A 17,903-nucleotide genomic window follows, 5' to 3' on the forward strand; every position below is an offset into this window, starting at 1 on the left:
AGTATATATCTGTGCTGAGAATTCCATCCTGTTACGTCTCTCTGTCAACTGCTGTTAGGAGGATGACTTTGCATCTAGGCTAGGAGAACAGTATGAGGCCTTTTCCTCTATTTACTCAATGGAGACAGAAGTTTCTAGCCTCCATAAAATCCCAGTGGCTTCTTGTATCACATTAAAAATAAGTTTTATTATTATCTTATCGTGGGTGATATGGAAATGCACCTAAATCAGATTAGGCATCCGTTTGGAATAAGGATTTCTTCATAGTAATGACTACAGCAATTAGTAACTATTGAATGTATTCGTAGCTATAGCTTGGTTTTTACTGTGAGAGCCAACATTTTGGCCCCTAAATATATGTTGCAGTTACTGTTGTTTGAGGAACAGGAGGATGTTATGAATTAGTGTTTGTCTTATTTGCATAATTATTTGATTTAAATATTTGAAGTGATAACATGTCCCAGAGTTGACAAGGTTTTAAAAACAGATCTGTACCTGTTTTTAATGGGGATGGCATAGTTACAATCCTTTTTATTTAATAATCTCATTCATTTTCACCTTTGGCGTTACAGAAAAATACCTTGCAATGTGATCTTGCAGATTCTGTCTTATCCAGTTATTGTAGCTTGCACTGAATCTACCTTGCTTATAATTTATGTATCATTAAAAGGAATTTAATGATTCTTTTGTGTCTATAGCCAATTGCATAAGTGCAGCTATGGAGCATGTGCAGTGTCCAGCAGTTAAAAAGCATTAGGCAACTATTAGCTGAGAACTGGTAGGCTGCCTTAAAGATGCTTATAGAAAGGAAGGAGAGCAATTCTATTGTTGTGAGCTTCATTACCAGTACTTTTCAAATAAAATATTGGCTAATTTTAAGACTGCTGGGATGAAGCTTTAAATCAAACCCACTCTGCATTACTTATTTCTTCTAAACTTACACTACTACGCTTGATTATTTTTTAAGGTTTCCTTCCAACTCCAACCAATTTTCAGTAATGCCCAAATTCATAAAAATATTCCATGCTTGACCTCTTTTCAGTTATTCTAATTTTTCTAGGTTTATGTTTTTAGGACCTGCTTTTGACATCCTGTGTAGTCTAACCATGTTCATTTGCATGTTTACTCAGAAGTAAGGATTCATTGTTTTCAATGAGACCTATTGCCAGATAAATTTGTATAGGATTCTAGTCTTGGTTGTGTAATCATTGTCCTATTGAAATGTGGAGTAGCCTTTAAACCCCCCCTGTCTTGGAAAGCTTGAAACTGAGACTTGAACATACGCCAAGACACCATAGTGGACACAAGCTCTTGGCACATATCCACTACATGTCTAGAAATGCACCTTTTTTCTTCAATGTTTTTTCTATGAGAAACATTGCTGGAGCTTTCTGGTCCTGATGCAGCTGTAGTCATAGCAAACCAGTCACACTGTAACCCTGCTTTGCTGACCCTAAATACACATTATAATTAATATCAAAAGGCACACCCAACCAGTTCAATAGGAACTGGGTGAGTATGACAGTGTAGTTGGTTATCTGTACCCCAATGCACAGTCACACTGGATTTGGTGGTCTGGGCTCCAGATGTCCACTTGCACTGGGTCCAACCTAGTGTACCCAGTCTGTACACTGTGAAGTTGCTCTTAGATTTGAAAATTACCTGCTTTTTATTTATCTGGATGTGCTCTGAAGGTGTTGCGATGTCCAAGGGGTACTTGGACTAGGTGCATTAAGTCTGAAATGTGAAATACAACAGAAGTTTTATGCTTATAGCATTGGAAAGAACAAGAAGTATCTAATCCAAATCTTAGTATATCACATTCAGTTTCTTTTTCCTTATGCCTGGCCTGCATAGCTCATCAATTACTTTGAGGACTTCTGATGTGTTATATCCAGTCACTGGGAAAAGAAACAAGCTTTTGGACTTGTCACAGAGTATGGAAAAACTGGCAAATTCATTACAGAATAATATGTCCTTAAGCCAGTTAAGCTTTCCCATCAGAATATCAGTAGTATGACTTCACTACAGTGGCTTATCCTGATGACTTGTTTATGGGAGCTGATCTAATCTGAAAAGAATGACTACAATATATGCGGGGAATAGGGAGTGACATTTTGCATAGCTAGGGAATAAAGCCACGCTTGTGCTAACTTTCCTCATCAGATATTATATGCAGCTTCTGCATTGCAAGATGTAATCAGTTTTCTAAATTCCAACATTTCCCCCTTGGTTACAAAACACTCTTGGTTATTATCAGGGTGCCAAGTTATCTATGGCCCAGCTGTTGAATACTGTAACTAGCAGAGTCAGCTGTAGAAAATTCATTGCCGGTCTTGTGGGTGGGAATCACATGATGCTATGTATGATTAGTAGATCACGTGTTTTATTTAAAAACTTGTATATTAAAAAAGTATAAATTAGATCAATATTTTACCAAGGCAGGCAAATAAGATTTTGGATCAGCAACTTAGTTTAAGAGGCATCCACTGTGTGCACACACATGCCTGTTAAGCATATCTCTAGCTGTGACCATAAATAAAGAAATGGCAACTGCTCAGCAAATATGAGAGCACAGAAGAGTTGTGAGCTACTGGAGAAGAGAGATGTGTTCTAATTTGTGCATAAGACTGAGCTATTTGCTTTTGATTATTGTCTTGATCCTTTTGAAACTTCCATACACAGAAAATTTCTAAAGCTCTCAAATGCACTAACTCAGCTGATACAGAAATAATTATGAATGCAACCACTTATTCATGGATGAAAATCGCTTCTTTGTTGTTGTTTTTGCTCCTTCAGAAATGATCCACTGAGTTGCTTTCTGTGCGATGAAATGTCTTTCATATTATAAATCTGTGACTTTAGTTTTGTTTGTAATCTAACATGAAAGTCACTGGCCAAGACTATACATACTTTGTGGTGTTCAACAAAGTCTTACTCATAGTAAACCTATTGAAATTAATGGACTTAGCTTTGTCATGTTCATTGATTTCAGATAATACTTTTGAATAAAACTTAGCTGAATACCAGCCAACACAATGTAACAAAATAATGTTGGAATACATTTCACTTAGTATCCCATTGATCTCAGCTAATAGAAGACAGTTGGCAAATCCTATTTGGGAAGTATACTTCTGTGAAAATGAGCAGACATGCATTTTTTAAAAGAATACCTTTAATGCATTTGCTGTACCCACTTCCCATTCATACTGTCTTACTATGTATACGCCTTACTATATGCACACCATCAGAGTAGTTTTTTGTGTGTACACATACGTTTCGGCTCCCAAAAGCCGCAAACCCGGAATTGTTCCAGTTTGCAAACTTTCTTTGGAAGCCAAATGTCCTACGCAGCTTCCAATTGAGTGCAGGAAGCTCCTGCAGCCAATCAGAAGCCACGCCTTGGTTTTCGAACACTTTTGGAAGTTGAACGGACTTCCAGAATGGATTCCATTTGAGAACCAAGGTACAACTGTATAGGCAAACTGTATCAACCCACATGCCCCAATGTTGTTATTTTTACTTGTAACTTACCACTTTCATGTGCATTCCCAGGAAGTAAACCATAGAAAGAAGCTACACTTGCTTGCTAATGGTGCCTGTGAATGAGCTAGGTAAAGACATTTTAAATGAATCTCTTGAAATCCTGACTCATGGAGTTTGACAGGCCATTTATTCACTTTTCTGCACTCTATTCTGCCAGTAGCATACAAGCCTTTCTGCTCTAGAGTTTTTGTTGGGTGCTTTAACTTGCTAACTGTTAGAATGTTTGTGAGAAAGTTCCATGACATCACAGCCTCTCAACCAATGGCTATTTTTGTGCAAATACATGTATTCTGTCCTTAAATTTGACACTACATTGACATCTATGGTCTGAAATGTGTTTATGATCTTAGTCTTAGCTACTGTGTCATTTCAATCATAATAACATTTTTTTAGATAATAGAAAAAGTGTAATTGGCAGGGCAGATTTTTCTGGTTTATTGGTTATTTCCCCCCAAATTGCTTTATAAATGGTTCTGCTCACAGACTAGCAAATGATAGTTGTGACAAAGATGCATTTCATTGTTTTGGGTGGGACAGCAGGTCACAGCTGACTTCTGCTGAATCACTGTGCTTTTCAGCTATATTTTATTCCTCACATGTGGTTAACTTGAATTCTGATAAAGGGACATTCAGAAATAATTCAGTGACTAGAAATATCCTAACCTCTTAAATTCATTTTATTTTAATAATAATAAAGCAAAACATCTGGTTAAAACTTTAAAGCATAAATTATACATAGGTCTGCAAGCTTTAATATTGTCACAACTTAGGGACCAAAACTTTAATTGCTGTATTTATCCTCCATTAGTACCTGGAGTTTGCAAAGAAGCAGAGGTTCCTAAAGGCTATCATGCTTTTTACGTACTATATTGATGTACAAGTTAAAGATAGCTGTTCCTTCCAATGAACAATTTTTGCTTACTCAAGTATATGTTCTTTTAAGTACCCTTAAAAGACATTGTCCCCTCCTTCATGGATCTAAAGATGGTTGATATTTTGCACTATGTAGATGTAGTTTCATATAATAAATTAATTTGGCAAGCACTGGGTTCAAATTATAGCTCAGCTGTGACTGCTTGATCCCTCAACTCCACATCTCCATTTGCAGTAACAGCATGATCATATTGCCCTCTCTTATATGGTTGTTATGAGGATTACTCAGATGCTTTTCCATTGATTTGAGTGTTAGGAAAAGCACTGCATATGTAATTATTTGAATAATGATTTTAAAGTCAAACCTAATTGTACTGATTTTAAATGTGTATTGTACAGTGAACCATAGTATTTAATTGAAATGCATACCTTTCTGGCTTATATAGATTAAAAATGACATAAATACTGATCATTAAGATAGCTATTTGATCTCCCACTTCCAAATTATTTTCTCATTACTTAAACAGTTTGTTAAAATTTACTATAAGGGTAACACTAGGTTGTTGTTGTTTAGTCGTGTCCGATTCTTCGTGACCCCATGGACCACGCCAGGCACCCCTGTCTTCCACTGCCTCCCGCATTTTGTTCAAACTCATGCTGGTAGCTTTGAGAACACTACCCAACCATCTTGTCCTCTGTCGTCCCCTTCTCCTTGTGCCCATCTTTCCCAACATCAGGGTCTTTTCCAGGGAGTCTTCTCTTCTCATGAGGTGGTCAAAGTATTGGAGTCTCAGCTTCAGGATCTGTCCTTCCAGTGAGCACTCAGGGCTGATTTCCTTAAGAATGGATAGGTTTACCTATCACTGATTTGGACATGCTCCCGTATCTAAAATGCCAGCAGCCAGGTTAAATTTGTGCATAGTTACAATGCCAAGTGAGGCACGAAAAAGCAGTGTCATGCTGTCTTCTGTATAGCTTAGCCACAGCCCAGAGAGTGCAGAAGTGTATCTTGTATGTCCCTTTTCATCCCCCCCCCGCCAAAATAGATATGTTCTTAAAGTCACAGAATCAGAAGGCATTGGAGACAGAAAAGAACAAGTTCAGAAAGCCTGTCATTCTTTTGGATTTCATTCCATAATTGTTATGTAATTAATGTAATATAAAACATTGTTTACATTAGTTTTATGATGAGCCAGAAAAGGACAGCTTTTGGACATCACTTTTCAGTCAGTACTACTGAAAGAAAAAGCTGGTAACTGGTGCCACCTCTCTCGACAGTGACAGGTACGAAGACACATCTTAAACATGATTTCAACCTTGCAACATGCTGTTTGCCTGGCGAAAGTAGCAGTTGCACTGTTACCGATAAGCTGTATTCAGCTGGAACTCTGTACATGTTGTGATACTCTTTAGATTTCAAAAATGGAAAAAATGAATTAATTGGGCATTTATTTATTTATTCATTAGCACACCACTTAAAATTAATTCCAATCTTCCTTATTATTAACTGAGATGGGCGCAAGCTTCCTGCATGGCTGGCTGGCAACATCATCAGGCTCAGCCGGCTGCAGAGAGTGATGGGACACTAGGTAAAGGTAAAGGTAAAGGGACTCCTGACCATTAGGTCCAGTCGTGACCGACTCTGGGGTTGCGGCTCTCATCTCACTTTATTGGCCGAGGGAGCCGGCGTACAGCTTCCGGGTCATGTCGCCAGCATGACTAAGCCGCTTCTGGCGAACCAGAGCAGCGCACGGAAACGCCATTTACCTTCCCGCCAGAGTGGTACCTATTTATCTACTTGCACTTTGACGTGCTTTCGAACTGCTAAGTTGGCAGGAGCAGGGACCAAGCAACGGGAGCTCACCCTGTCGTGGGGATTCAAACCGCCGACCTTCTGATCGGCAAGTCCTAGGTTCTGTGGTATGCAGTGCCACCCGCATCCCTCGATGGGACACTACTTCATCTCAAATTCGATTTGGCCAATGATGGCCAGCTTGTGGGGCAGCACTTTGGGGTGGGGGAGGACCTGAGTCAGGTCTGTATTTGCTCAAGTTGTCTCCAACCCATTTAAACTGGCTGCGCCTGCTTCCCACAGTGTAGTCAAGAACATACATCCTACCCACCCTGCATATTTTGGCCCTACCCAAAAGTAAACAGGCAGTACATGTGTAGGACCAGGCTGTGGAGTTACCTGGTTGCTGTATTCACGGCCAGGGTGGAATTTGCCCACAGACAAATTGGGCTGGTTTCTAGGTTTTGCCTATCTCACAGCAATTGTCACAACTTGCTGGCAGAAAAAGGCATTGGGTTGGATCCTTAGTGTATTCAGATGGGGTAGGGAGGAGCCTTACCCACGCCTCCAGATGAAAGTATCAGGTTACCCCAGTAAAGAGGTGCAAGGAAAAGGGTTTGGTCCGTATCCCAACATGTGGCCTAACAGGCATAGAACTCCCCAGGTGGCTCCTAGAGGAGTCACCTGTATTTGATGCATGTCATATGGAGATCCTTAACTCAGGGTTGACTCTGATGAAATAAATCAGCCAGCAATCGGCCTGGTTGATTCAAAATACATATCCAATGCCTATGCCAAAACCTACTGACATCCATAATAAAAAATGTGGCCATTTCGATCCCAGAGTGTTGTCATGTCATTTATTGTTTCCTGTCCCCTTATCCCAGCGACCTCAGGCCTAGTGTTACTGAGTCTGCAAAATGAGTGCAACGTTTGCTACAGCTTGCTCTCCTAATGCTAAAGCATAATTGTTATTATGCAAAAAAACTGCCCATTATCCCTGCACTATATTGGAATGATCAGTTTCTAGTTTGCCTAACTTTCAGTCTTTAATGAAGAACTATAGGATTAAGTAACCGCTTAGAAATAAAATGTTACATTGAAAGTTAAAAATGTGCATCATGATTCAGCTAGAATTAAGCACTTAACTTAATTGTAGTTAAGACCAATTGAAATCAATGGGAGAACGAAGAATGTGTTTAACCCTCTTCCCTTAAATCAATGGGACATAAAAAGGCTTAACTTTCTCATAAAGCAGTTATTCAAGTTTGCTTAAAGCAAGACCTGTGCCTATAATACCTTTAATGTACTTGGAGCTAAGTGTGCTTTTAAGAACTTCTGTTCAGAAGAACATTCTGTAAATGTCAGATACGAATGCAGCCTTATTGCATGCCTGAAATATTTCTTGAAAGACAACGCCTTGATTTTCTGACATTCAAGTAAATATTCCATGTGAGGAATTATCACAACCAAATTTCAAAAGGATAATAATACTTGTGCATTTCAAAGTACGGTAAGTTAAAATATTTAAGAAGTGATTTAAAAGTGTCCTAACCCTGCATTTTCATGCTGCTAAATGCGATACAGTGTTGCTGTTGTACAAGCAAAATTACATATGTATGTAAACTTCATACACATGAAGATTTGGGATACCAATATCACTGAGGTTGGGTTGTGGCATACCATGTACAGTATCTGCACCCAAGAATCCTTTCAGACTTTCTCCAGTCCACTGGTGCATAGTGAATAATCTTCTAGGATAAGGGCTCCTCCCTTCTTGAATGTGCTCTCATCTTGGAGAGCTTAATATTAAGCTTTTTAAATCAATAAACACCAGATCTGTAGTGGGTGATGTTGTTACAATCAAAATGGGCTTGTTTCAGTGAATACTTGCAAGCCAAGTGAGCATGCAGAGATGCCTTGTCTTCTTGAGATTTGTTCCGGTGTGTAACACAGCTCTCGGTTTGCAAAGAGATGCATGCATGGACTGAATCTGCTCATAGATATTTTGCTGCTTGAAACAAGAGGTTGAGGTACATGTCTGGAACTGGATTTACACATGGGTAATAAACACCCTTCTGCCATTTGCAGCAGCAAACTTAGCAGCAGGACAATGATCCCTGGTATATCTGTTTATACTTCATAAATAAGCTTTCAGACAAAGTGAATTTCTCATTACTGAGGTACTTTAAAGTGCAAAAAGAACTGTAAGTAGAACTATGATCTGGAACATAATCTTAAATGTGGATTGGACTGCACAAGATATTCATGGAACATAACATGGACGAAACTGCTGATTCAAATGTACAGTGAGTCAAAACAAGCAAGCCTAGACCTTGAGACCTACATCTCAATTTTCACATATCAGTGCATTACATGGGACAGAAGCTTCTTTGCTCTGAGTTGAACTAGCAGTACAGTACTGAGTTATCTGTCGGTTCCAACATTTTTTACCACTTGGAACTAAAATTAGTAGTGTTCCGCTTCCCCCTCTATCAGGAGCTGGCAGAAGTATGTGTGGCAGGGTGTCTCTGTGTGTGTGTGTGTGGTTTTATGGTATACAAACCATACAAAATTGAAACTCATACACAAATGACTAAAGGAGTGAAAGCATTGTATATCCATTATTATTTTTGACAATAATTTATATAGCCCCACAAAATGCAAGAAAATAATATTTAGAACTACAACAGAAGTGAGGAGACTTCCATTACCTTATTCTGTTCTGCACTGTCATCATAGCCCCTCGTGATGATCACTCTGTAGAGTAAAAATAGCTAAAATGATGACAAATGCCCATAGCAGACACAGCCCTGAGAATAATAATCCACCCCGCAAAGATCTCCTGTGACAATCGTAGCGAAACAAATGTTAGATGGGTCTATTTTCAGGCAGAGCTCCCACAGACTTCAGTGATGGTAACCACAAGATAGGACTGCAGGATTAGTGTTCAGATTCTTCTGTTGTTAAACAATTTCATACGGGAGATAAAGTGATTCACCATGCTAAAATTTAGAAAGCTTAGTACAGCTTCATCTGTCTGAAGATACTTGGTGGGATTAGAGATGAGAATTCCTTGTTTGGGGGTGCAGGGACACATGCACGCACAGAGGAAAAATATTGAAAAAGTTTTTCTCATTTTCCACAGCCACTCGCTAATATTTGATTATGGCACATTGTAACTTAGGGGAAATACTGGAAAAACCACCCTCACTGCCCTCAAATAAAATACATTTGGTGTCAAAATGATAGGGTTCTTCTTTCACCACATCCACCCAAATTGAGAGGTTTTCCTCTTTTAAAAAAAGTTTCTTCTGTTTCAGCTTGATAAAATGCAGTTCATAATCAGTTTCTCAGCCCACATTGTTCCTGTGTTAAGGATCCCCATATGATGCACATCATTTTATGTTTACCACAATGTCAGAAATTTCTATTTTCATATTATTTTCATATTTCATTCCCCCCATTATACTTGTCAAATAGTAAAAAGACATGATTGGGTACTGTAGAGTACAGCAGCATGCACTCTGTCTCTAATGGGTATATTTTGTAATTTTTTGTTTGTACTAAACATTTTATTATTTTTTGTTCAGTTTGGTATTCTTATGATATAAAAAAGGATTTTTTTTAAAGGTGGGAAACTTGTTGCATTAATAAGTCACAGAGTACTGCATATATTCCAATGACCAAATGCCTGGCATCATACAAACCATGGCATCATAGTATTATGTGAGAACCAGACCACTGAGAGACTGTGCATTATACGTACACTGAACACACTGACCTGGTTGTTCAGGTTTTGGAATCAGTTCAAGGTTCCGGAACTTGCTTTCTGCCATACCCCCCTGCTTTAGCCCCTTTCCTGGGTTTCTCACCTAGCTTTGACCAGAATGGACTTTTTTTAGGGAGAGAGAGAACCCTTAGGTAGACTCAACACAGCTTTCATTGCAGCAGAATACAATCATGGATGCAATATGTTTCTGGTATAAATTGTGACTTTCAAGCTCACACTCTGCTAGGGCTCCACATGCCCTTTTGCAGTGTCTCTTGTGACGACCACCAGCTTCGTTGGGTTTTGCTTGAGGCATCTAAGGATACAGACTCCCATTTGGCAATTTCAAGCGAGTGTATGGTTGTTTTATCATGAATCATAAAGACCTTGAGTATCTCCATTGCCAAGACAACTGCAGCAGATGGGTGGAATCAATAGATCGCATTCAAACGCTCCCTAAATGCCCAGTGCCTAGAAGCAGCTCCCTTTCGTGCATCAGTCACTTCAGATGGAGTTGAGGCTGGCTGGGAGAATTAGATCTGTTGCTGAAATCTCCGTCAGATGAGCATAGATAGCAATCCCTTGCAATTAAGATGTAGACTTCCAACACCAAATATTTTTTCCATATTGGCAATGAGCTATTCTTACAAGTGAAATAAAACTACAACCCTGAAGGCCCTGGATTAGGGATGCTAAATCCTACCTTATCGCCTCTGTGATAGGCAGTAAATCATTGCTATAAAGCTGTCAGGTGGCACATTTATGTTGATCAGGACAAACCAGGGGCATTTGGCTATTTCTGCTTTCCCACAGCATCATGTCTATCCATCTCTTGCCTCATTTTTCCTTGTGCCATCTGAGCTCATGTAGAAGCTTTGGCTATTGACCCCTGCTTTTGCCTGGCTTGCTTGTATGTATTTCTAGTGTGCCTCTACATTCCAATGCTTTGTTTGCATTGACGTTAGATTCTTGGCAGCCTCAAGCATAGTGATTCTGAAATATTCCATTCCAACCTGGCCCTTGCATCAAGTCAGAGGTGTTGGCATGCTGTCTTGATTTTGTGATGGTTTAAGTGCAAAGGGAGAGGACTGAAGCCAGTTGCAATGTTCTAGTTTGGTAGCCTCACACATGCGAATAGTGTTTCCGCACTGCAAGCTGTGGCAGGAAAAAGAGCCCCCACAGCTTCGCATGCCATAGCAGATAGTGGGAGTCCTGTGTGCATGCTGCGTTCTGGATCACAGGGACTGTGGGATTGCAATTCAGCTGAATAGTTAATAGTTACTTTATGTATTGAGACCCTCTTCATGCATTTTTAAAGACTACATTAGCATGTTGAAACAATGCGTAGCTTATGTTTTGACATTTAGAGTGTGACGCTGTAGTTTTGTTTTGTTTTTTTTTTTTTTAAAAATAGTAACCATGTAGTGCCCAAGGGTGCATACAGAATGCATTTTTTTCAAAGTAGGGAGTAGCTCTCGTTCTCTCCTCCTTGTTTTTTATATTGATTTGCTGTCGAAATCCAGATGTGAGATTTACAAGAAAAGCAGTAGGATTTAATATTAAAAATGCTACTATGGTGTAAGCTTTAGAGACAGACGTGCCTGGTTTTGAGCATTGTATTTAAAACATTTGGGTGGTGGGGGGTAGACTCTCTTCTTGGAAACTAAATTCTGCCCTTCCCACAGGACAGAAAATGATTTATCTACAGCTGTGGATAAATCCACAACCTCTTTCCTCTCTTTTCTGTGAACTGGAGCGGCCAGTTGGCCATTTAACTCAGTATTGTTGACAATGAAATCCTGGAAAGCCATTTCGAATCAGAGGGGTCATTTTGGACAGGGGACATTCCCAGCTCTAACAGGACATGCTAAGGAATGAACATGGAGCCTTTTTGCATGCAGAACAAGTGAGGAGACTTAGGTAAAGGTAAAGGTAAAGGTACCCCTGCCCGAGCGGGCCAGTCTTGACAGACTCTGGGGTTTGTGCGCCCATCTCACATCTATTGGCCGGGGGCCAGCGCTGTCCGAAGACACTTCCGGGTCACGTGGCCAGCGTGACAACGCTGCTCTGGCGAGCCAGAGCCGCACACGGAACGCCGTTTACCTTCCCGCTGGTAAGCGGTACCTATTTATCTACTTGCACCCGGGGGTGCTTTCGAACTGCTAGGTTGGCAGGCGCTGGGACCGAACGACGGGAGCACACCCCGCCGCGGGGATTCGAACTGCCGACCTTTCGATCGGCAAGCCCTAGGCGCTGAGGCTTTAACCCACAGCGCCACCCGCGAACAAGTGAGGAGACTTAAGATGGTATAATTACACCTGAATTTAGCTGATCCTTCCTTGGTGAAATTAAACAAGGTAGGAATCAATACTAAAATCTGCAGGCTTTCTGAGTCTATACTGTACATTGACACTGGTGGATAATTTAATACTGTTGCTTTGGACAGTTGAATGTCTAGTCCCATTTGCATCTGGAAAGTAGTGACTTGCCCAGAATGACTTTCACTCACCCATTAATCTTAGTATGGCCCTAAAATATGGAATAGGACAGATGGAATAGCACAGAATGAACAGGGGCCACATGGGTATCCAGGCAGACAGTTGTAAGGCTGCTTGTGTGTTTTTTTCTCTCATGAGTTGTAAAAACAGCCCCAACAAGCAGAGCATGGATACAAATTCTACATTGCTGCCCTTTTTCCTAACTCGGGACCTTTTCAGACATTATAATCTCCGTAGAATCAACACTTGTTGGCGGCAGGGGGGATTGGAATTGAGGTAGCAGTCTCCATCCTTAATCTGCACACTTTGATCAGCTCTGTAGTCACAGAGCCTGCATGTATTTAAGTTGTGTATGCATAGGGTTGTACCCAGTGAAGCTGTCACATTCATGCAAGGACTTCAGTTTGCACAATGGAATTTCCTCTCAGTTACCTTGCCTTGCAAACCCACCACACAACCCAGATTTGCTCTGGAAGGTTGAGGGAAACTCCAGAGCAGATTTGGGGTGTGTTCATGGGGAAAGTAGAAAGAGGGAAACTTCAGCTGCACAAGCGAAAGATCATATATGAACAGGACAACTTGGTTTGCTACAACTCATAGGCCCTTAAGGAAGCTCATTTTAGTAACAGTGAGCTTTAAGGAAGAAATTGAAGTATGAGAAAAAGGTAGTACAGTGGTACCTCGGGTTACAGACGCTTCAAGTTACAGACTCCGCTAACCCAGAAATAGGTCCTCGGGTTAAGAACTTTGCTTCAGGATGAGAACAGAAATCGCGCAGCAGCGGCGTGGCGGCAGCGTGAGGCCCCATTAGCTAAAGTGGTGCTTCAAGTTAAGAATAGTTTCAGATTAAGAACGGATCTTCAGAACGAATTAAGTTCTTAACCCGAGGTATCACTGTACTGTAACTATATTAGCACATTCTCCTGCCTGCTCTTCAATGCTCAGTGTATATATTTGCAAATAAACATATGATAAGAGCACCATAAATGTCCACTTCTTCCTCCAAAAGAACCTGGAGCTGTAAGCGCTCTTTCTCAAGTTTCCTACCAATCAGGAAAGTTGGGAGCATGAATTGAGTTGGGTGCATGAATCACTAAGTTCATCTAGCTCAAATCATACTCCTTATACATAACTCAAAATTTTTAAAGTTGGCTGTAGTCATCTGGCTCTTACGATTGCCATCGTCTTTCCTGCCAGAGGTCCTTCTGTGCTAGGCAAAAATTGGTACCCAGGAGACTTTTAACAAATGCAGCTTATTCTAGCATGGATCTGCAGTGGCAGAAAAAGGTGCATCTATTTAACACGCCTATTGCACTTTGCAACATATCTTTTTGTCAGCAATCTTTTTTTTTTATAAATTTTTTATTGCGTTTCTTTTCATAGGTTCACAGGTTCATTTACATAGCAACATACAAGAAACAATTTTTATAAATAAAGAAAAATAGAAAAAGAAGAAGAATTTAGATATGTTTCGAATCATCTTTCATCAAATTACTTTCTATTGGACCTCCTCACGTCCTCCCAACATTGCGTTCTTTAATCTAACAATATCAGCAATTTATTACCTTGTTTCACCGCTTATTGTACCTTTAAATTTATTATGTTGCCAATTTCAAAAGTTTGTAATTTAGTTTTAATACCTTTATAATAAACATAATATATTTGTTTCAAATTTGTCTCCTTTTTTTATCATAACTTACTTTATCATTTACCTACTCAAGTTGCGGAAGCATAACGTTTCCTGATCGTGCACAATCTTAACATTCAAACAGCTTATAGTATTTTTGCAAATAGTCCTTAAATTTTTTCCAGTCCTCCTCCATTGTTTTTTCGCTCAGATCTCGGATTCTGCCAGTCATTTCTGCCAACTCCATGTAGTCCATCAGCTGCGTCTGCCAGTCCTCCAGTGTGGGTAAATCTTGTGTCTTCCAATACTTTGTGATAAGAATTCTTGCTGCTGTGGTTGCATACATAAACAAAGTTCTGTCCTTCTTTAACACCTTCCGGTCCACCATGCCCAGAAGAAAGGCCTCTGGTTTCTTGGGGAAGGTATATTTAAATACCTTTTTCAATTCGTTATATATCAATTCCCAGAAGGCCTTTACTTTCGGGCAGGTCCACCAGAGGTGAAAGAATGTCCCTTCTGCCTCCTTACATTTCCAGCATTTGTTATCAGACAGATGGTATATCTTAGCCAACTTGACTGGGGTCATGTACCACCGGTATACCATTTTCATAATGTTCTCTTTCAAGGCACTACATGCCGTGAATTTCATACCGGTGTTCCACAACCTTTCCCAGTCCTCAGCCATAATGTTATGTCCAACATCCTGTGCCCATTTTATCATAGCAGATTTAACTGTCTCATCCTGTGTATTCCATTTAAGCAGCAAGTTATACATTCTCGAAAGTACCTTGGTTTTTGGTTCTAATAACTCCGTTTCCAGTTTCGATTTCTCCACCTGGAAACCAACTTTTTTATCCATTTTAAAGACCTCTTGAATTTGAGCATAATGTAACCAATCTCGCACCTTACTTTTTAGTTTGTCTTGGCTTTGTAGCTTCCAATTGTCTCCAACTCTTTCAATTAATTCCCAATATTTTGGCCAGTAGGCCTCCATATTGGGCCTTTTTTTGAGAACCTTGGCTTCCATCGGTGATAACCACCTCGGGGTCTTACTTTCTAGAAGATCCTTATACTTCAACCAGACGGCAAAAATTGATTTTCCATATACTTGTCAGCAATCTAAAATGATTTATTGTTCCCCATAGTGGACTGCAGAACCTCTTTTAGGTTAACTGGCAACTTTAACCAGGCTAGGAAGGTGTTAGCAAGACTGTTGAATTAGTTCACCTGGCCAGAGAGGCTTGGAACAATAGCATGCAGGATGAGAATGAAGTTGGTCTCTGGCTGTTCATAGAATTGTTAAGCAAAACATCTTCCCAAGATGAGTCAGCTCTTCCAAAGTCAACAACATCAAGAACTGCTGCAGTAGCGAGAAAAGCTCTTTAAATAATAGGAGGCCAGAAATCTGAAGTTGATACAAGAGCACTTAAGCAAAGAGCAGTTGAATAAATGAAGTCTGTAGGTAACTGCAGCTCTCGGATCCACTTGGAAGCTCAAGGAGAGGTAGCAATTTGCAAGTAATAAGGAAGTGCTAATTGCTAAAAGCACTACCTCTGTAGCATTAGAACTGTCGTAGACCTATCCCTCTAATTAAAAAGGATATTTCCCAGTTGTGTTCTACTTTGTATTCAGTAGGCTTTCCAGCCCTATGCTCTTGCTCTGAAGCCCTTAACTAGGAGAAGCCTGTGTTGTTTGTGAAATTATTCAGAATGCAGAAGAAAGGCATAAGTAATTTTGTTAACACCCGAAACAGGCAACCCATGGCCCTCCAGAAGTTGTTAGACTCTGGCTCCCATCAGTACCAGCCAGCATGGATGATAGTCATGGATGATGAGAATTGTAGTTCAACAGCACCTGGAGCACCACGGGTTCCCCATGCCTGACTTACATTGTATTTCCTTTCCAACAATGGGACCTTGCTGTTCCATTATTTACACAGAAACTCTGTGGGTACTTATTTATCTACTTGCACTTGATGTGCTTTCGAACTGCTAGGTTGGCAGGAGCAGGGACTGAGCAACGGGAGCTCATCCTGTTGCAGGGATTCGAACCACCAACCTTCTGATCGGCAAGCCCTAGGCTCAGTGGTTTAGACCACAGCAACACCCTTGTCCTAGACAGGGTAATTAAAAACCTTCTAACCAGTGATGTTGAGTTAGTGGATTTTCCTAAAATGTTTCTGCTACTCTAAAGCAATAGAGAGTAGATTATCATGTTTATTTGATTTACATTTAGTAAACAAAGCGTATCATGGTTGTTGTTGCTTTACCTGCTATATAAGCGTCTATAACATTTCCCCAATATATAGTTGAACTGAAATATTTGACTAAAGTGAAAAAACAATAAGAACAACATGCAATTGGGGTGGTTAAATGTTTTATACTCAAACAAATACAAAGCTTTATGTGGAAGTTATATTATTGGGAATGCTTATATGATTGTTTTAAGACTTGTTTGTTCAGTAGTATACTCTTTCCTTACACTGTTTAAATTAAAGAGGGAATGAAGGCACTGAAAGCTGTTAGCATACTAATATGGGCATGTTGGAAGGGTTTTTGCTTCCTAAGTCATCTAATAAAGGTAATTCCAGTTTTGCCCTGCACTTGTCTTTATCCATTTTCCAGTTTCTGAATTTGTATTGTAATGTGTTAATCCATTGGAAGTTACTAATTAGTTTTATAAAAGAATGCATTTCGAAAAATGGACACTGTAATTTTCTGTTGCACATTAGTGGGTCGTATCCAAGGGAGGCATAAAATGATTCTTTTAGCAAAAGTCAGGGCACGAGATTTTTGCCAATCCTTCGTAACTACTGAAATTCTGTGTGCTGTGGAAGGCCCTCCCTAGTGATTCTCTAATGCAGGGAGCTTAAGTGAGTAAGAAGGATAAGTGCAAACTAGGTGCAAGTAGAAGTGCTTGCTTCAAAGGTCAGCAAACTTTTTCAGCAGGGGGCCGGTCCACTGTCCCTCAGATCTTGTGGGGGGGCCGAACTATATGGGGGGGGGAATGAACGAATTCCTATGCCCCACAAATAACCCAGAGATGCATTTTAAATAAAAGCACACATTCTGCTCATGTAAAGACACCAGGCAGGCCCCACAAATAACCCAGAGATGCATTTTAAATAAAAGGACACATTCTACTCATGTAAAAACACGCTGATTCCCAGACTGTCCACAGGCCGGATTTAGAAGGTGATTGGGCCGGATCCGGCCCCTGGGCCTTAGTTTGCCTACCCATGTTCTAAGGCAAAGCCACCATTGAACACAACCCACTGTGTTCAACCTGTAATCCTGGAAGCCCTCATCATCAATATTTAAACATTTCCCAGCTGCTGTAGTGCGGGCATTGAGACAAATGATTTCAATCTGCCATATGCTACTTATTAGTAAAAATTAGCAACAATGGGAACTGCAAGGATTCCTGAAGCATCTAATGGCCTTTGAAATAAAATATGTCTGACATTTCGTATTTCCATTTGAATTATGCATGTCTTAACAACAACTATAGTTCTGATGAGAGGGGAAAGGGTCAATGCGCTGTTAAAACATTGATAAAGTTACTATATATACTAAATTTCTATTCAACCCTTCTTCCCAGGAAAGCAACCAGCCAAGTGGTAAAGCAATGCAATTAACAATAACATGAAAACATTTTTAAAAATCTGAAAAAAAGTTTAAAATCATTAAATGTTATTCCATTACTTTTTTGCCTCTGCTCTTTTGTCTTTAAAGGTATGAAGTGTTGCTCATCGCTTCACCTTCATGCCAGAAAAGCTTCACATGCTGCATTTCT

At 40.0% G+C, this 17,903-nt stretch overlaps 1 protein-coding gene across 10 annotated transcripts in view; it reads left to right on the top strand.

The window, feature by feature from the left end:
- DST (dystonin) overlaps positions 1–17,903 on the top strand; it is a 299,556-nt gene that overhangs the window by 31,464 nt on the left and 250,189 nt on the right. The window lies entirely within an intron of this gene.

Source organism: Podarcis vaucheri, assembly GCF_965113315.1.
Source record: "Podarcis vaucheri genome assembly, chromosome: 3".
NCBI classification, from domain to species: Eukaryota; Metazoa; Chordata; class Lepidosauria; order Squamata; family Lacertidae; genus Podarcis; species Podarcis vaucheri.